General features: G+C 38.9%; 1 long non-coding RNA gene across 1 annotated transcript in view; it reads right to left on the bottom strand.

Annotated features, from left to right (window-relative positions):
- Positions 1-12,826, bottom strand: part of LOC133544196 (uncharacterized) — a 67,445-nt gene extending 54,619 nt beyond the window's left edge. The window contains exon 1 of the long non-coding RNA XR_009804601.1: positions 12,439-12,826. This is a non-coding gene — a long non-coding RNA (uncharacterized LOC133544196). The remainder of the gene's footprint in view (positions 1-12,438) is intronic.
- Positions 12,827-20,981: the final 8,155 nt, after the last annotated feature.

Below are 20,981 nucleotides of genomic sequence, written 5' to 3' on the forward strand. Positions count from 1 at the left end.
GTGTTATTTGTGGTGATTTAGCTTTTTTTTTTTTGCAAAATATTGTTGTTGTTTTTTAAAGCATAATTTCTAGAAAAATGCTTTGTTTTAGTTGAGGTATGTTCATTTGTCTGCTGTCTAGTGATTTTTTTTAAAAAACATAATTTCTAATAAACACGTTTTTTTGGTGTTGTGTTCACTTTTCCATTTTTTTTTTTTTTTGCATAATTAACAGAAAATTGTGTTTAGATCGTCTGACATAATTTCCATCCCCCCAAAAACCTGTTTTGATAGGAGCGTGTTCACTTTTTTGCTAAAATTTGTAGAATATACATGCATATATATAAAAAAAAATGTTTACTCAATTTTGAGAAAACCGCTTTTTGAAGACGGATGCGTTCACTTTTTTTGCAAGATTTTTTAGATTTTTTAAATAATTTATTCTTGAAAAAGTACTGTTTTAATAAGAGTGGGTTCATTTTTGACATAATACAAAAAAATGCTGTGTTTTTTGGGGGGATTTGTTTATATTTTTGCAGAATGTTGTGGGGTTTTTTTACCTTTATTTCCCAAAAAATATGGATATATTTAAAAAAGGGTGTGTTCACTTTTTTGTGTCTTTTTGACAATGTTTCCAGAAAACCGCTCTGTTTTAGTTGGGGTGAGTTCACTTATTGTTGCAAAATGTTGTTTTTTTAAAGCATAATTTATTTTTTTGTTTACATAATTTCTATTAAATAAGGGTGTGTTTAGTTTTTTGCAAATATTTTTTATTTATTTTTATTTTTAGATCATTTCCAGATAACTGCCGTGTTTTATTTGTAGTGATTTAACTTTTGTTTTCTTAAATATTGTTTTTTTTTAAGCATAATAAAATGTTGTTTTAGTTAAGGTACGTTCCTTTTTCTGCTGTCTAATGTTTTATTTTTTTAAACACAATTTCTAATAAACACTGTTTTAGTGCTTTTGTGTTCACTTCTGCAATTTAAAGGTTTATTTTTACATAATTGACAAAAAAAAAAGCCCTGTGATTTAATTGGGAATTTAAAAAAATTAAATAATAAATAAAAACTTCTTTTTTTCACATCATTTACATAAAAACGCTGTTTTATTTGGGATGTGTTCACTTTATCTGCAAACTTTATTTTTACATAATTCACAGGAAAAAAGCTGTGTCGTAATTTGGGTGTGTTCACTTTCTATTGCCACCGTGTGTTGTGTGATTATATGGATTGCAGCTTTTCCTTTATGAAAAAAGAACCACAATGGAGCAAAAAGACAAGCGTGTCCTTGAGCAAGTCACCATTTGCGCCAATGAAATTGGTCTATGAAGAGAAAAATGACTCCGCACGTGCCGTCCAAAGCAGGCTAATTCTCCATGACCCTTGTTAAACCTGCCATTGCATGACCTCAAGTGACTTGCTGTAGTCGTCTTGAGGCTGAAGAGAGAACAAACGGCGTACAAAGTGTTATTGCAACATGCGCTTGAAGCAAAATACAGCCGTATTCGTCAGTGCAGTTGAGAGCGTCAGCTTAGTGCTGCGAGCCCGTGTTTACCACACGGAGGATGAATGCAGGATATCCATCACATTAACACGCTTTGATTGCAGCCTGGCACTTTGAGGCAGCTAAGTCCGCAGGAAGGCTCTTGTATTGCACCGGTCTTGGCGTTTGAAACGCTGCACGCCACTTATGTATTTAGCTTTATTTATAGGAACTATATTTCAGTGCAGTGGTGTGGGTGGAAGATGTTGTTGTCTTGCTGAATTCTGCAGTAAAGCTGTTTGTTTTGGCTTTGTTGCCCTTGGCCTTTTCCTCTATCAAACATTGCATTTAAACCTTGAACAAGGAATTTTACTTTAAATACGCCGCCCAACTGAACAAGTAAAACGGTGTCAAACGGTTTGAAATGAATCAGAAAATACCAAATTACAACACATTAATGTTTTGAACATCACCGATGAAAAATATGTTGCTGCATGCTCGATAAATCCCAAACAGCATTATATAAATATGAAACACATAAATCCCCCTGCAGTTAAAATAACAAGTGGTCAGAGGAAATTTTTATTTATTTATTTATTTTTAAATCAGGTGTGTCAAACGTAAGAACAGTTTTTTTCCGGCCCGCGTAATGAGTTTGCCAAGTATAAAAATTAACTGCTTTTTAAATTTTTTACGGAAAAAACTGCTCTTCTAAATGTGTCCACTGGATGTCACAATAGCAATTCTGTTAGGCAAGCAAACGGTACGCAAGAGGTACACAGAAAATGGGGGACTGTGGCTCCTCCTCCTCGACCCACATGAAACTTAAAATCTGCCGTTTTATGTCTTCTGCTTTGAGCACATCGTCATTTGGCACCCTTACTCCCCCATAATGTCTCTGTCCAACATAGGAAAAGTGGACTTAAAGGGGAACATGATCACAATTTCTGAAGGGTTAAAACCAATAAAAATCAGTTCCCAGTGGCTTATTTTATTTTTCGAAGTTTTTCTCTAAATTTTACCCGTCACGCAAAAAAACGGCTTCAAAGTGCCTGATTTTAACCGTCGTTATATCCACCCGTCCATTATCCTGTGACGTCACAGCGTGACCACACAGAAACAAACATGGCGGATAGCACAGAAAGGTATAGCGATATTAGCTGGGATTCAGACTCGGATATCAGCGGCGTAAGCGATTCAACAGATTACGCATGTATTGAAATGGATGGTTGGAGTGTAGAGGCAGGTAGGGAAAACAAAATTGTAGAAGAAACTGAAGCTATTGAGCCATATGACGAAAGACAGCGGCACGGGAGGAAGCGAAAATGAATTCGGCGATCGCCTTCTAACCAACGATTGGTATGTGTTTGTTTGGCATAAAATGTGGGTGGAGGGAAAGGGTGGATGCAAATATAGCTACAAATGAGGCATAATGATGCAATATGTACATACAGCTAGCCTAAGTAGCATTTTAGCATCGATTAGCTTGCAGTCATGCCGTGACCAAATATGTCTTATTAGCACACTCCACATAAGTCAATAACATCAACAAAACTCATTTTTGTGCATTCCTGTACAATGTTATAAGTTGGTGGACAAAATGAAGCAGAACAAGATATGGCATAAATCATATCCAGGGGGTTACCTTGCTCGTCTGCGGGAAGAGACTGCCGTCGTCCCTGAATAGCTCTTACTCGGGCAGATTCAGTGGTGGTTTATTTTCCAATATTGCAGATTTCGTTGACTTTATCGTTAGAAATGCATCTGCTTTGAGTGTCGCAGGATATCCACACTTTTTCAAGTTTGTTGAAAAAAAAAAGTGTTTTCCCAGATGATTGATTGTGCTTGTTCTATTTTTGGCCCAAGTAAAACAAAGAAAAACAACCTGCAGTTGTCTTTATTTTTAAGTTATCATGCCATGATTTTACCATTACAGCCCACATTGGAATAGATTTTCCTCCATGCGGCCTCTGAGCTAAAATTTGTTTGACACCCCTGCTTTAAATCAAGGGTGGTATTTGTAAGGACGCATGGTCCGTTCTGATATTTGTCACTTTCAAAACAAGTACAGTATATAGATTTTTTTTAAAGAAAAAAAAAAAGCAGCCTCCATATCAGCTTATGGTATTTTTGCCATGGCCATTCAAACATTTGGTGCGGGCCACAAATGGCCCCCGGGCCGCACATTTAATAAACAAGTATGAATCAGGAAGTGGAATTAGGGGTTTGTGTTAATGTGTGAAAAACAAAATAAAGTAAGCATTTTTATTTGTCGTAAAAGGATGCACATGTACCATTATTGGGATGTCAAAGAGGGATGTCCTAAAGTACTTATTGGCTTGTGGAATATTTTAAATAGTCAAAAAGGCCTAATGGGGAGAGAGACACAATTGGAAATATTAGTACTAATAACACTAATTAAACCATAACTCAAAGCTGACAGAAAGGTTTGTCTTATTAAGTTTTTCAGTTTTAGGCCTGGGGTCTCCAAAGTGTGGCCCCGGGGGCCATTTGAAGCCCGCAGCTTGATTTTTATTTGCCCGCGACACATTTTACAGAAAAAAATAAGCACATTACATGAAAAAAAGAAAAAGTTGGCCAAAATTAGACCTGAAAACCAAAATGGCCCGCGACCTATGCAGGTAGTTTGTCCTGTCGTATTTAATGTGTACGTATTTATTGCAAGTCATGGTACATTTTTGAGTATGCTAAAGCAGTGGTCCCCAACCACCGGGCCGCGGCCCGTAACCGGGCCGCAGAGTAATTTTTTATAAAATTTATTTATTTATGTATTTTTAATTAAATCAACAGAAAAAACACAAGATACACTTACAATTAGTGCACCAAGCCAAAAAAAACTTTCTTTTTCATGACTAAAACCTCCCTTTTTCATGACAAAAAAAAAAAATCCCCCAAACTCACCCCTCCATCTCACCTGCCGGGCCGCGGGACAAAATATCAAGCGTTGACCTGTCCGCAGCTACAAAAAGGTTGGGGATTACTGTGCTAAAGCACTTAAAAAGGGTTTTAGTTAATTATAATAATAATAACAGCAATTAATATTTCGATAACTGACTATTTGATTCCAATTCTGGATTCAAACCGATTTTCGCAATATATTATTTGGTATATAAGTTATATTTAAATGATCATTTATATTGGCTGCAGGCAAATGAAAGAGAAGCACCATGAGAAAGCCCGGAGATGGCCTAAAAGTGTTCTTTTTTTGTTTGTTTTTAAATAAATTAAAAAATCAGATAGGCTGGAAATATCCAGTCCCCCACGACCCCGAGAGGGACAAGCGGTAGAAAATGGGTGGATGGAATATTTTATCAAAATTGTGAATCGATTTAGAAATGAAATAATCATCCTTTGGGTGTCAATTGTTTTTTTTTCAGCACCCGTAAATATCATTTAAGAATAATAATAATAATAAGAAGAAGAAATTGAATATTTCAATGGGGTTCCACGCATTCTTAAATGTTTCTTTATGCAGCCATCGCTGGGAAAAAAAATAGTTTGGACACCCCTGCTGTAAGCAGACCAGTCAGTGTGCGTGGGGGCCACATTTTGCACGAAGAGGAGCATGTAAAATGTCAATTAAGGAATTGCGCCAAATTTTTGTTGCAAACACAATTCTGATTAGGTCTCCAATCAAGCCCCATAATTCAGCAAATTCATATTTATTGTAACTTTTTATATACTAAAACCAAACAATACGGATGGTCCTCACATGCTTCGATTTTCCAGAGTGTGACCCTCAGTGGACAAGGTTTGAATACTCCCCCATTAAAATATCATCAATTGTTCATCAGGCCTCATTTAACTTCGTTTTAGATGGAGCTCCAGCGACCTCTTGTGGTACATTCTAGTACATACTCACCCTACCATCGAAACTTCCTTGAAACTTTTTCAAGCCACATTTATTGCTTTGTTTCTTTAAACAATTAAATTCATTTACTCAGGAAAATGCACGTTAATGAAAAATCTTATTTATAGGCTGTAAATAAACCAGATTATGGCAGAGTTCCTCGTATACTTAGACGGACAATATCATGTTTAAAACACATAGACACAAAAATAAAATGAGTCAAAGTGATGACATGACAGGGAACTTTTTAATTTTTTCGCTAGAATGTGTTTATTTGTTGGTTTCAATTTAGCATTTGTCTTTTTAGAAGTTATGTCAAGCTATTAATCAGTGATGGATTGACTATACATTGTCATCATATATGTCTGTTTTTACAGCAACATCCTAAATATCAAAAAGGCTAATTAAATGTCAATACTATAAACTGTTACGTGTGCTTGCTGGACGACAGCAAGTCCCTTAAATTAAGTGGCTTTGCTTTCTATTATGAATTGTTAGGTTTTTCTGCCATCTAGCGGAAAATTTTCTAAACTGCAGCTTGTCAGCCCAAGTCGAATTTTGCTTAGACGAGCGTGTTTTGTGATTAATTTTAAAACAGATTTAAAAAAACAAAAAAACAAAAAACAAATATCCTTTGCAATAAATCATATATTATTCATGTATCAACTTTAAATGTTCGATTTTATTATTATTTTTGGTTCATGCGTTTTAATTAGTTTTAATATGTTATAGGTCAGGAGTCGGCAACCTTTACCACTCAAAGAGCTATTTTGACCCATTTCACAAAATAAAGACAACAATGGGAGCCACAAATGTCTTTTGTAATCTAAAATAAAATAACACTGCATACAGACTTTTTTTTACTTTGTGCTATGTATAAACCAGGGGTCTCAGACACGGCCTGCACCTTAATATGAAAATTTTATGATAGTGGTGCCCAGGAGTTTTATATGATTGCCGTTTGACAGCATCATATTTGCCAACCCTCCCGAATATTCCGAGAGACTATCGAATGTCAGATCAACCATTCTCGCAAAGTTTGCAGAATTTCCCTCGATTAACAATAATAAGGGGATCCTATAAAGGTGTTGCCTTTAACGCCCTCTACAACCCTTTCAATCAGCTTGCAAGACCAGTCAGATGTCGTATGAGGCTTCTGCAGACACACGCCGACTATTGCAAGGCATACTTGTTCAACAGCAATACTGGTTACACTCAGGGTTGTGATATAAACAACTTTAATACTCTTACTAATATGTGCCACACGGTGAACCCACACCAAACAAGAATGACAAACACATTTTGGGAGAACATCAGCACTGTAACACAACATAAACACAAAATAACAAATACCTAGAATCCCATGTATCCCACTCTTCCGGGCTACATTATAACCCCACAACACCAAATCCCCCCACCCCCTCCGTGCGTAGGTAGAGGTGGGTGGGGTTGGAGGGGGCGGGTTTTGGTGCTAATGTATGTTCCTCCAAAATGTGTTTGTCATTCTTGTTTGGTGTGGGTTCACAGTGTGGCGCATATTAGTAACATTGTTAAAGTTGTTTATATTACAACCCTCAATGTAACCTGTATGGTTGTTGACTAAGTATGCGTTGCAGTTGCTTTCATGTGTTAATAGAGGCTGAGCATAAAATATGACCAGTCAACACGCAGATCGCGTGATGTAAAAGCGAGCGCGACGACTTGTCGTAGAGGAGGATAAAGGCATTGTCATAACTGCACACGCTCAGTATTGAAGTTCAGGTGAAAATTGGAGAATATTATCCTCGGGTGATTTCTGAGAGAGGCACTAAAATCGGGAAACCTCAGGGAATAATCGTTGGGGTTGGCAATTTAGCAGCTGAGCCACATCAGAGTGATCAAAGAGCCGCATGCGGCTCCGGAGCCGCGGGCTGCCGATCCCTGTTACAGGTGGAACATTTATTGCAGGGGTGTCGAAGGTATGACCACATGTAACTTTCTACCAGTAAACAATTTGCCCAAAAAAACAAGAAAAAGTGTCAGGAAATAGCAAACGTGTAATGTAACCACAAAAGTATCATTATTGACACTAATAACACAAAGCTGCCATGTATGCAGGTTTTTACTTTAAAAGTGTCTTTGCTCAAAAAATAATAAAAACCCATATTGATAAATAGATATAAAGTTGATTTAGAGGTTTAAGCGTGTAAAGTAAAAATAAGATACAGAATTTTCCTATTAACCACAACTTTTTCCTTACGCTTTGCACCCTGCGGCTTATAAAACGGTGCGGCTAGATTATGGATTTTTATTCACTACGGCATACTTGCCAACCTTGAGACCTCCGATTTCGGGAGGTAGGGTGTGGGGGTGTGGTTGGGGGCGTGGTTAAGAGGGGAATAGTATATTTACAGCATTTGTGTGCGCAGTTGTGCACTGTACTTTCGAAAGTAGATGTTATTGTCGCAAATGCATGATTGATTGATTGAAACTTTTAATATTAGATTGCACAGTACAGTACATATTCCGTACAATTGACCACTAAATGGTAACACCGCAATACATTTTTTAACTTGTTTAAGTTGGGGTCCACATTAATAAATTCTTGGTACAAATATATACTATCAGCATAATACAGTCACCACACAAGTTAATCATCATAGTATATACATTTAATTATTTACAATCCGGGGTGTGGGATGAGGAGCTTTGGTTGATATCAGTACTTCAGTCATCAACAATTGCATCAACAGAGAAATGGACATTGAAACAGTGTAAGTGTGACTTAGTAGGATATAAACAGCCAGCAGAGAACATAGTGACTTCACATAGCATAAGATCAAGTATATACATTAGAAATACATGCGATTATTTACATTAGGTTATTTACAATCTGGGGAGATGGGACGTGAATGGAGGAGGATTAATGGGTTGAAGTTGCCTGGAGGTGTTGTGGTACATCATGTACAGTAGATGTCAGTATTGTCCTGTAAGAGTGTCACATGCTGTTTACGGCAGACGAACTGCCTTACGGTAGAGTGTTAGACGTAAACGTGACTGCTGTTGTTGTGTGTTGTTACTGCGCTGGGCGGACGTGAATGAAACTGCCTAACAATAAACCCACATAAGAAACCAAGAACTCGCCCTCGATCATTTTACAGTTATAATGTCATTGGGCAGACACGCTCTCAGACACGTCACTCAGGCTCCCATGGAGCTAGGGGGGCGTGGCGTCCAGCTCCGCCTGAATTTCGGGAGATTTTTGGGTGAAAATTTGTCCCGGGAGGTTTCCCAGAAAATTTTGTGAGTCTCCCGGAAAATCCGGGAGGGTTGGCAAGTATGCACTACGGCCAGAATGTTTTATAACAGACGGAGACACTGAAATAGTGTGTTTTTGGTTGTGCAATGGTCCCATCTTTAGGACGAGTTTGCTCACTGCAGGGGCTGCAGGTTTAAAGTCTACAGCAGACCTGAGCAAATTACAGCCCGTTAAGATTTTCAATCGGTTCCGCCAGACGTTCCCAAATAATTTTTTAGACCTCTAACATTATGATGATTATGGGCTTTTTTCAAATTACTGTTCTTATTAATCTATAGAAAGTATTTCAATGGTTGGAAGCTGTGTTTTAGACTGGTATATGAGTTATTACGGTAATCGACGCCATTGCAGCTCATACGAGGCACCTGGCAAATTGTTTCCGCAAAGTGTTACCAGAGCGGACATTGTGAAACATGAATGTTTGGGACAGACGGGGAAGCAGATTTTTACAACATATTTCTTTACAAAAATTATATTTGCGTTTTATCAGGGCATTCATACTTTGCTGTGTGTGTTGCAATATTTTGCTCAGTCTTTTATCGTTATATTGTGAATCCAACAATATTTATTTGTAATTACATTCTGGGTGTCTCATTGATTAAGGTGGTCCATCATTACTTTTTATCAGACATTATTGTATTTGTATGTATGTACATATATATACATGCAAATACAATATACAATAATAATATATATACATATATATAATACACATACCGGCCTACCAGACACCATTTTTTCTCTCAATGTGACTGAGTCAAAAACATTGCCCAGGCCTGGTCAACAATATTTCCTTCTGTTTAGTGCAGGGTCCCCAAACTTTTTGACCCCGGGGCCGCGTTGGGTTGAAATAATTTGGCCGGGGGCCGGGCTTTTTACATATGATTGATTGATTGATTGATTGATACTTTCATTAGTAGATTGCACAGTTCAGTACATATTCCGTACAATTGACCAGTTAATGGTAACACCCGAATAAGTTTTTCAACTTGTTTAAGTCGGGGTCCACGTATCATGTATATATATATATATATATATATATATATATATATATATATATATATATATATATATATATATATATATATACACATGATATCAAGTCATCGATTGGAAAATGCATTTTTAGACAATGTGATTTGCCTGAGCGGCTAGGAGACTCTGAGAGTAACAAACAACAAGTGGCAGAAAATGGATTAGAAAGGACAGATTTAAAAAATAAATAAAGAAATACAATTTTTAACTTGGGACTTCCCGCGGGCCAGATCTCGAATCAGGCCCGCGGGCCGTAGTTTGGGCACCGCTGGTTTAGTGCTTTGAACCGGAAGTACAAGTGCCGTTCTGTCCACCAGTCATCAATAGCGTTTTTACCTGTATGGTTTCTTCATTCATCACTCCAAGCAACGTTTGTAAGTTTTTCAATACACTAACACAATTCATGCTTTCTAAACCGTCACGTTTGATTGTGTTTTCATACATGTTTGTATGTGCTATCGTAATGTAATTAAGCGAGTATTGTTAGCATTTGCTAATATGCTAGCATGTTTATACGCGTGTGTGTTAGTATTATTAACTCACATTGGCATTCTTTTTTGTATCTTTTCAGTTTCAAAGATTCACCAAGATGTCAGCCTGGAGTTATTGAGTTTGTTTAGCTGATAAGATATGTAGCCTCCACAGTGGGTCCATGGCGATGACTTCTGTTTTGTTTAATCCACCATTTTACTTCGAGGCACCGTTTGGAAATAATAAGGTGTGTAAATAAATATTTACAAAATATTTTGGTTTGAATAACTTATTTCACAATGTATATGTACGGCTTATTGTCCGGTGAGGCTCAGATATGGAAAATATTGTTTTCTTCTAAAATGTTGTGGGTGTGGCTTAAATACCCTTAAAATACAGTATATTGATATATGACTTATATTAAACACTTTTATGACAGTGGGCTTTTGGAACCCCAAGACCTATAGTCTGATTTTTTTTCTTAAACGGTCATTCTTTTGTTGAATTACTTAATAATTAGGCCTTTAATTACTTCACGTCAAATATTCCACTTTGAACATTTTTTGGGGGGAAATACTAAATATTTGGTGTTTTTCCTATATGAAATAATATTTTAGTTTTTTAAAAGGCATCAACATTTTTTAACGGTAGGTCAACTAATTTGCTCTATAGATATTTGAAGGTAAAAAAAAATAATATATAAGACTTATTTTTAACATTTTAATGGTGGCACTCTTTTAACATTAACCAAAATTTAGGGAAGCCCTAAGGGTTGCAATATATATTGTATTAGTTATGAAAATGAAAAATATCAAAGTAGCTTTCCATGCTTTCATGTTTCAGTGTGCGGCCGTCAGTGGAAAAAGTTTGTGTACCCCTGATTTAGTTTTATCGGAGAGTTATTGTCCCTAGGGGAAACTGGGTAGCACATGGCAAACTGACAAAGCTTAACCTATTGTTACTATAACAATCTACAAGGTTAATATAGTTGGCTTCTCTTTCTTCCCCTCGATTTATCTGCTTTCTTTTTTATTTCAAGTGATCATTACGTATATATATTGTTGCATTTGAACAATTGTATTGTAGATAATAGAGCAGTGGTTCTTAACCTGGGTTCGATCGAACTCAAGTGGTTCGGTGAGTTGGCCTCAGGGATTCGGCAGAGCCTCCGTCGCAAAGGTCAAGACACACCTGACTTATCGTGTAAATAAAAACTTCTCCCTATCGGTGTATTATGTATACGGCAACCGCAGAAGTCACGCTAATTTGCAGGTGTGTAATTTGTTGTGAGTTCATGCTCTGTGTTGGTTTTGTTCTTTGAACAAGTAAAAAAACATAACTTTTTCCTGAATTTGAAAAAATATATATATATATATTTCACTAAAGAAGGGTTCGGTGAATGTGCATATGAAACTGGTGGGGTTCGGTACCTCCAACAAGGTTAAGAACCACCGACCGACAGGTAAGTATTGTTATTATTCAATACCAATTGTGCTTTTTCTATTGGTATTTGTGTTGCTCCATTTGTAGTGTAATAATGTTCATTGTCATTTCTGTATTATTATTTATTTCACTAACTGCTCCTTTGCTATCACTTTTGCTATCAAATTTGTACATATCCTATTTGATGAGGTTGTTCTGCTGTTGTTGTTGATGTCTCTCTGTCTTATCCCCCTCTCGTCTTCCTTTTTTTCTTCTTTCTATCCCGTCCTGTTCAGGCGTGGCTGCACCAAACAATAATATACATCCATTTAATAAAGTCTAATACAAATAAGGCAACAAGAGAAGTATCCGGGGACGACGTGGCGCAGTGGAAGAGTGGCCGTGCGCAACCCGAGGGTCCCTGGTTCAAATCCCACCTAGTACCAACCTCGTCACGTCCGTTGTGTCCTGAGCAAGACACTTCACCCTTGCTCCTGATGGGTGCTGGTTGGCGCCTTGCATGGCAGCTCCCTCCATCAGTGTGTGAATGTGTGTGTGAATGGGTAAATGTGGAAGTAGTGTCAAAGCACTTTGAGTACCTTGAAGGTAGAAAAGCGCTATACAAGTACAACCCATTTATTTATTTATTTATTATCCACACTTCTCTTCTGCAAAGTAAATGTGTATAGCCGATATGGGCATCTACATCAACTATATGATTTTCCAGAGTAGCTGGACAGAACAAAAAACAAACAAAAAAGTTTTATCTGACAGGAAAGGTGTCGGATCGTATTGTACATTCCAAAAATCATCAGCTGTCATAAAGACATCGTGAAAGTTTCCAAGCAACATGAACTGTAAAAGGAGCTGAACTTACCTGCCATATCTGTTGATAGCCTTCTACTTGTCAAGAAGTCCTGTTAAGAAACGTCCCCAGGGAATCCTTAGAAACTTTCCTTTGAATTGGGAAACAAGAATCCTTAACTTCAACATGTTCCTTTTAGGGTTCATTCCAGCATGATAAGTGTTGTGTGTGTCATTCTTCTTGCCATCACGGTTCAGTCTTGTTATCTTCCAAGAGGACTGAAAGATCGTAAAGGTGGTCCATGCAGTGACCTGTTGGTACGTCCGACTGCCAATAACGTATGAGAAGATTGAAGATGTTGGCTGATTGAGAGTTGAGAAGTCGTCCTGTCTTCTCTCAGCCAAAAGGATGAATGGAAAGTCTGCCTCTCTGCCTCTTTTTATACACTCCTCCTCTCTTCTCTAGTCGCCACGCTTTGGCTTTTACCCTTCGCTTTAGTCTGAGGGTGTGTGTGTGTGTGTGTTTGTATGTGTGTGTGTGAAAAGAGCTCTTTCAGAGCAGCACGAATATATTATACCCCAAACAAAAGAAGTAGGCTTATTGTTTATGAATTACCAGCCTCGCAAAGCCAACAAAGGGCCCCATTTTCATAGAAAACTCCATTTTCATTTCAGCTCCATTTGATTAGCAGAGCAAAATAAAATAAAAAGAGCAGCTCGGTCGCAGCATCCCAAAGGGATCCTTTCCCTCCTCCCTGGTCTCATTCAGAAGCTCTGAAAAGGTTTTTTTTATGGCTTTCTTTGCAAAGCTTGACGTCAAAATGGCCTTTTAGCAGTAAACCAATGGCAGGAAAATTATCGCAGGTCTATTTTGTGCGATAATAAGAGAAAGAAGAGACTTCAATGTTGTCTTTGTCATCGTCTTCTCCCCTTTTCTTTGCCGTCTTTTCACTTCCTGTAGGAGAAAATTGCAGAGGCTGGAAATTAATGGCACATTTTTAAAGGGGATGACAGCGCGTGAAGAGGCAGACACAATGTGCAGCAGCCGTCCAATCGAAATGATCACAAGCTATTGAACATGCTGAGGAGACGTGTGGCAAACAGCTAAGACAGAAAGTGTCATTTTTTGGCACTAAATTAGGGATATTTAACTAAGTTGTTTTGGGGCCTAGATATTCAGAAAACTAAAGGACCAATAGAAATAATTTTTAACTGCATTTAAGACATTCGGTCAGGGATGTCAAACATCCCGCCTGATTTGGCCCGCAAACAGGTTTTATCCGGCCCGCGAGATGACTGTGCCAAGTATAAAAATTAGCCAAAATTATTTTGGAATGAAAGAAACAGCTGTTCTAAATGTGTCCACTAGATGTCGCATTAGCAATTATTTTTATCTTCGTAGATCAGGGGTCGGCTAGCGGGTGTGTATAACGTAGCCAGGAAGAGTCAGGGATGAATGGGATTGTGGGTATTTGTACTGTTGTGTTTATGTTGTTGTGAACAGCTTCCTGCCGCCATCGTGTGGGTTGCATGGACCATTGATGGAGGACATCGCTTCGCACAGGTTTGACTCTTTATTTTTCAATAAAGCCACTCGCAGTGTCGGTCGGTTGCTCTTTCAGCTCCACCTCCGCTGCTCGCGCCGGTCTCCTTTTCAGTCTTCCTGTGCTGGTCTGGTCGCTCCGTGGCTCTCGGTGGTTTTGCACGTCAGGTCTTTCTGCTGGTTCTCCCACTCCTTGTGCCCCGATTGCTCCTCCTTCTCCTTTTTTATACAGCAGGAGGAGATGCACAGTATGAGAGCCGGTGTGCTCCAGGCATGCCCCGCCTCTCCGTTCCGCTGCATCCTCCGCCTCCTGGCCGCCATCTTGAGTAGGACCACTGTTTGCCCTACCCCGCTGTCGGCCCGTCGGCTCCATCTCTCCACAGTTCTCCATCGCCAAACTCAAGCCGATATGGGTATCTACATCAACTATATGATTTTCCAGAGTAGCTGGACAGGACAAAAAACAAACAAAAAAGTTTTATCTGCGAGGAAAAGTGTCGGTTCGTATTGTACATTCCAAAAATCATCAGCTGTCATAAAGACACCGGGAAAGTTTCCAAGCAACATGAACTGTAAAAGGAGCTGAACTTACCTGCCATATCTGTTGATAGCCATGTCAAATGTAAATTTCCTTCTACTTGTCAAGTCCTGTTAGGTCTTCAGTCTGTCTGAGCCTGCCCCCCACCCCCCTTTTTTCTGAAGGAGCAGGAAAAAAACCTACCCCGGCCGCCTTTCTTCTCCTTGCCTTCTTCGTCTTTTCCTTTGTCTCTTCCTTTTTCTTAGTCTTTTCCTTTTCCTTTTGTCTTCTTTGTCTTTTCCTTTTTCTTTGTCATTTTCTCGAACTTCAATTTCTTTGACTTCTTCTTTGTCCTCTTTGACTTCTTATTTGTCCTCTTTGAGTCTTTCTTTGTCCACTTTGACTCCGTTTTTGTCCTCTTTGACTTCTTCAACTTTTTCTTTATCTTCATAATTTTCCTGAATTTCTTCAAGTATATCTTCTTTCTCAATTTCTTGAGTTTCTTCACCTTCTTTTTTTATCTTTAATTTCTTCTTCATCTTTATCCTCTTCCCGAATTTCTTCAATTATTTCTTCTTTTTTCTCAATTTTTTTCCTTTGGTGGCACCTCCTCTGCACCGCCGTCTTCATCCACCGATTCATCTTCTACCTTATTTAAATCATCTTCTTCATCTTCAACTTTTCCAGCTGCACGCTCCACTAGCTGTGCGTCGGTCTCTTCAGCAGAGGGCGCCTCCTCTGCACCGCCGTCTTCCTCAACCGATTCCTCTTCTTCATCGTCATCATCATCATCTACCAGGGCGAACTCGTCCTCCCTCTCTTTGGCCGACAGTTTGCCCTGTTGGTCTGCAGACACCACTGCCGCCTGCCCAGCTCCGCCTTCTAGGTGGGAGGTTTCCACCCAGACCTCACTGGCATTGTCCTCGACTTCTTTGGGGGGGCACTTGCCGCCTCCCCCCATTTGCTCCACCAGTGTTTGCAGGTCTTCGCAATTCTGACGTCTGTTTTCCGCCAGCTCGCTTAACGCCGTGACAAGCGTCCAGAGGATGTCGTCTACCCCTGCCTCAGATGGTCCATTTTCGTTGGGCGCCACTGTGATCTAAAATGTGTGTGACACCCCTGCATTAGGTTGTTGATGGCACTGAGTTTCCTACATCTCAACCCCCCCGATGGAGGAAACGCAATAATTTTGGCCGCTATGTAATTACTGATAACTTATTTGAATACAAAAATTCTGCTGACCACTAAGTCCCTGCTAAAACATGAACGTTTATTAACAGCAAGTGATGAAAAGTCCATTGTCCTTAGCATTAACGCCAACATGATTGTGAGTGGCTGCAAGGGGTCGACTTGTGGTGGGTATAATGAAAGGCAAGGGGGAGTTACAGTGGGTGTCACTTAAGAGATCCGATTTTCAATCGCATAATCTAGGTCAAAGGTGTCAAACGAACAGGTTTTATCCAACCCGCGTGATGAGTTTGCCAAGTATAAAATTTAACTGCTTTTTTTTTGTAACGAAAGAAACTGCTGTTGTAAATATGTCCACTGGATGTCACAATAACAATTCTGTTATGCAAGCAAACTAGTACTCTGAAAAGGGTGAATGTGGCTCCTCCTCCTCGACCCACATGAAATTTAAAACCTGCCGTTTTATGTCTTCTGCTTCAAACACATCTTCATTTGGCACCCTTGTTGCCCCAAAATATCTCTTGTTAAACACGAGAAAAGTGAACTTAACCCTTTTGAATAGTTTTACTTCCGTTTTTTACGGTTTGTTGAGTTAGCACTGGTTGACAAAGGAGGTATTTGATAGCTAAAATAGATTACATGATGTGTTTTTTGTTCAATCCCAGAAAGACTGTGACTTAAAATTCAACCCTGGCTTTGTAGATGTCCATCCATCCATCTATTTTCTACCGCTTATTCCCTTTGGGGTCGCGGGAGGCGCTGGTGCCTATCAGAGCTACAATCGGGTGGTAGGCGGCGTACACCCTGGACAAGTTGCCACCCCATCGCAGGCTTTGTAGATGAGTCAAACTCATTTTAGATCGGGGGACTCAGGGACAAAAATCTACTTCCAAGTGGGCCGGACTGTTAAAATCACAGCAGGATAACTTAAAAATAAAGACAACTTCAGATTGTTTTCTTTGTTTAAAAATAGTACAAGCACATTCTGAAAATGTACAAATCTTAAAGTTGATAGGTTTTTTCTACACTTACATGTTACGGTTAATAGTATTCTATCTTTATTTGTCATTATTTCTGAATAAATTATGTGGTAATATTCATCAGTCAACGCATTGGTGTTAATGTTTAATCTATCAAGATAAAAAAATAATATCAGAGACAAATTACAGGATGTTATTTTTGAAGTTTGCTCATTTGCCTCGACTGGTGCACTATCATCATGTGGTTTATTTTTTTTTTTTTACATACGTAGCATACCGTATTTCCTTGAATTGCCGCTGGGGTGCTAATTAATTTAAAATCTTTAATGTCCTTTGTCTTCTTTGATGTTTGATGTTTCCTTCTTACACACATGTAAGAGTGTTGTGTACTATGGCTATTGTTGTTGTTGTTTTCCCTTGGCCTCAGTCTGGACCCCCTCTCCAGGGCCTAGGCTTAGACCGATTTTTTTTTTTTTAATCTTCTATTTTTTTCTCCCATTCCCCCCACTTGTTTACCTGTATCTCACCTTTTTTGTAAGGGGCGCTGGAAGCCGGCAGACCCCTCAGCGATCCTGTTCTGTCTCCCTGTAATGTTTGTCTAATCTTGAATGGGATTGTGCTGAAAATTTTAATTTTCCTGAAGGAATAAATAAAGTACTATCTAATCTAATCTAATCTAATATGCCCTGCGGCAATTCAAGGAAATACGGTAATCTATGAAGATACAAATAATTGCTGTTTTGACATCTAGTGGACACATTTAGAACAGATAAATGCTACATGGCTCTACAAATAGCTAAGCTACAAGCAAAGCTACCTTTTTAAAAAGTAGCTAAACTACCGCCAAGCTACTGGGAAATGTAGTTAAGATAGCTTAGCTGCATGTAGCTTGTTACTGCCTTTCACTGCCTGCTCATAAGGTTGCCCTTTAGATGAGTGCAAATGGCACAAGTTGACTCGCTCTTCTCTGCTGCTTTTTTTGGTTTGTTTGTTTTGTCGTCCGCGATGAATATTTTGTCAGGAGACAAAAGCTGAGTCAATCAATTTGTCCTTTTGCTGTTTGTGAAAAGCGTTGACATTTGAGCTTTGAAGGCGACATCTGCAGATGTATATGCCAGCCATTGTGCGAGGCAGCCGGCTCTGTATCAAAGGCTGTAAAAGGCCTTGTCAATTCAGTCGGGATGACTCCACAAAGACGCCTTTCTCCGCTCTGCCCCTGTTGTAGCGAGGACAATGCTCGTCATTGGTGCCGTGCCAACGTTATTGATCACATTGATAACAGGCGTTCACCATGGATACTGTCAAGCTGTCAACGGTCTTCAAAGGCTAATAACAATGTACAGTGGTGACTCTCGAATTCAAGTTTGGAACTGCTGCAATAAGAAAAGCAGGACCTGTTACAGAATGTTCATCTGAAGCGCTAGTCTGAAGTATCCTGACTATGCTGATTGTTCTCTAAGACCTCCTGTAAACGGTCAGAACTTTCAGAAGCCTGCCAAAAGGTCAATATCCCAAGGTGTAGCACCAAATTCTGGGCCCCCATACACACAAATCCTGAAGGGCTCTCCATCCCACCTAGAACCCAATGTCGCACACACTTAAATGCACAAAAAATCATTATTATACATGTAAACATGTGTAAACATGCAAGCATTTAAACACATTTGAAAACTAATTAGGTTTTTAAAGATAGGATTAATATATCAAGAACATACCTTAAATAAACTAACCTAAAAAATTGATTAATTTTGGTTTTACAAAAAAGTGCTAATTCAATAATAAAGTGGCCAGATTATGAATAATTAAATAATCATATTTTCTGTGATGATTCAACTAGATAATTATTTTTAATCTGCTAAATTTTCCTTACATCAGAGTGTAAAATCGGGATTAATTGATGAACATGGGATTAACATCAGTGGAAAATATCAATCATAACTATAGATTGATGTTTTCCTCTGTCTTTAAAATCTCTGTTTCTAACTTTATTGAGGGTCTTTGAATGCACCACGGTTATCAGCAACAAGATGCTGAAGTAAAGCTTATACATAGCTTTCTGCTATGCTTACCTTTCTTCACGTCATCCATGTTCCAAAATGTTGGTATTGTGTGTGAATGCTTAAAGGGGAACATTCTCACAATTTCAAAAGGGTTAAAAACAACAAAAATTAGGTCCCAGTGGCTTGTTTTATTTTTCAACGTTTTTTACTAAATTTTACACCTCCCGGAATATCCCCCAAAAAAGCATTAATGTTCTTGATTTTCGCTATTTGCGATGCGACTGTCCATTTCCCTGTGACGTCATACAGTGCTGACAATACAAACATGGCGGTTACCACAGCAAGATATAACGACATTAGCTCGGACTCAAGACTCGGATTTCAGCGGTTCATGTATTGAAACAGATGGGCGGAGTTTGGAGGCAGATAGCGAAAACGAAATTGAAGAAGAAACTGAAGCTATTGAGCGAATAGCTATTGACGCTATTCGGCCATAGCATGGGTGTACCTAATGAAGTGGCCCATAGCATGGCTGCCTTATTAGCATCGCCGGTAAAATGTGCAGACCAAACGATTAGGACTTTCGCATCTTGTGACACTGGAGCAACTTAAATATGTTGATTGGTAAGTGTTTGTTTCGCATTAAATGTGGGTATCTAGTTTCAAATGTATATACAGCTAGCGTCAATAGCATGTTAGCATCGATTAGCGTAGCATGTTAGCATCGATTAACTGGCAGTCATGCTGCAACCAAATATGTCTGATTAGCACACAAGTCAACAACATCAACAAAACTCACCTCTGTGATTGAGTTGACTTAATCGTTGCAAATGCATCTGCAGGTTATTTCTGTGCCATGTCTGCCTTAGCATCGCCGGTAAAATGTGGAGACCCTCTGGCACATTCAATGGGGGTCTGGCAGCAGACACTTTCGCATCTTCGGGCCAGTGGTGCAACTTGAATCCCTCCCTGTTAGTGTTGTTACACCCTCCGACAACACATCAACGAGGCATGATGTCTCCAAAGTTCCAAAAAATAGTCGAAAAAACGTAAAATAACAGAGCTGAGTCCCGGTGTTTGTAATGTGTTGAAAATGAAAATGGCGGGTGTATTACCTCGGTGACGTCACGTTCTGCCGTCATCGCTATGAGACCGATAAACAGAAAGGCGTTTAATTCGCCAAAATTCACCCGTTTAGAGTTCGGAAATCGGTTAAAAAAATACATGGTCTTTTTTCTGCAACATCAAGGTATATATTGACGCTTGCATAGGTTTGGTGATAATGTTCCCCTTTAAAGCTGAGGTTTGTTGTTGTTATGAAGTCTGTGTTGAGTGAATAGTCGGAAGCTAGGTTAGACTCTTCCCTGGCGGAACAAAAGGTAAAAAGAGTCTTTATTCATAAACCAGTAGTGCAGCAGGGAAGTGCACATGAAGCACAGGGAAAACTGTGCAAATTTAGGAATTAAGCCAAAACAATCACTAACCATAAACGGTTGACAAAAGCAGATATCCAGCCCTGTCTGAAGGGCAGGGAAGAGCCGTGTACACTCGACGCCTGATTGGCAAGCCTGACAAGGTGTGCCCAGATTGCCAGTCAGAGACAGATGAGAGAGGCAGCGCTAGGGATGATTTTTGTTAAGAAATTATCAATTTCAATGCCATTATTGAATACTCTTGTCCAGGGGTGGGCATTAAGTCGATTGCGAGCTACCGGTCGATCGCGGAGGGTGTGTCAGTCGATCGCAAGCCAGGCATTAAAAAAATAGACATAACAATGAGCAATCATCAATCTTCACCAAGACTTCACTTTCGTCAGTTGTTTGACATTCTTGGCACCCGAGGATCTTGTGAGATTACACTGGCTGCTGCAAGCTCATTATTAAGAAAAATATATTTTTTCTCCTCCATTTGAAAATGCGGACGTTATCAGCACCACTGTCTGATTCCAATCAATGCAAGTCATCAGACTCAGGTAATTCACCAACTTATATTCTTGTCTTCATGAAAGAAAGGAATCTATATGTGTTAAACATGCTTGTATCATCATTAAACACCATTAACTTGTTAACAAAAATGTCTCTTTCATAAATAAATAAATATAAATTATAAATTTGAATGAGGTAGCTCTCCTCGACTTGGTCAATTGAAAAGTAGCTCGCCTGCAGAAAAAGTGTGGCCACCCTTGCTCTTGTCGAACGGATTCCTTATCAATTCTTTTATTGAATCCAGATAAGTTGTTGTATATGGAAAAAAAAACACAATACTTGGTTTAACAAAAACTCACTTTTGGCAGCCTTCACTTATATTTTTTAATGAAAAAATAAAATAAAATAAACAAATATTGACTGTTGGTGCTCCTTTAATTGGGTCACGTAGGAAAAATACATG

The sequence above is a fragment of the Nerophis ophidion genome, linkage group LG27 (assembly GCF_033978795.1).
Source record: "Nerophis ophidion isolate RoL-2023_Sa linkage group LG27, RoL_Noph_v1.0, whole genome shotgun sequence".
NCBI lineage: Eukaryota > Metazoa > Chordata > Actinopteri > Syngnathiformes > Syngnathidae > Nerophis > Nerophis ophidion.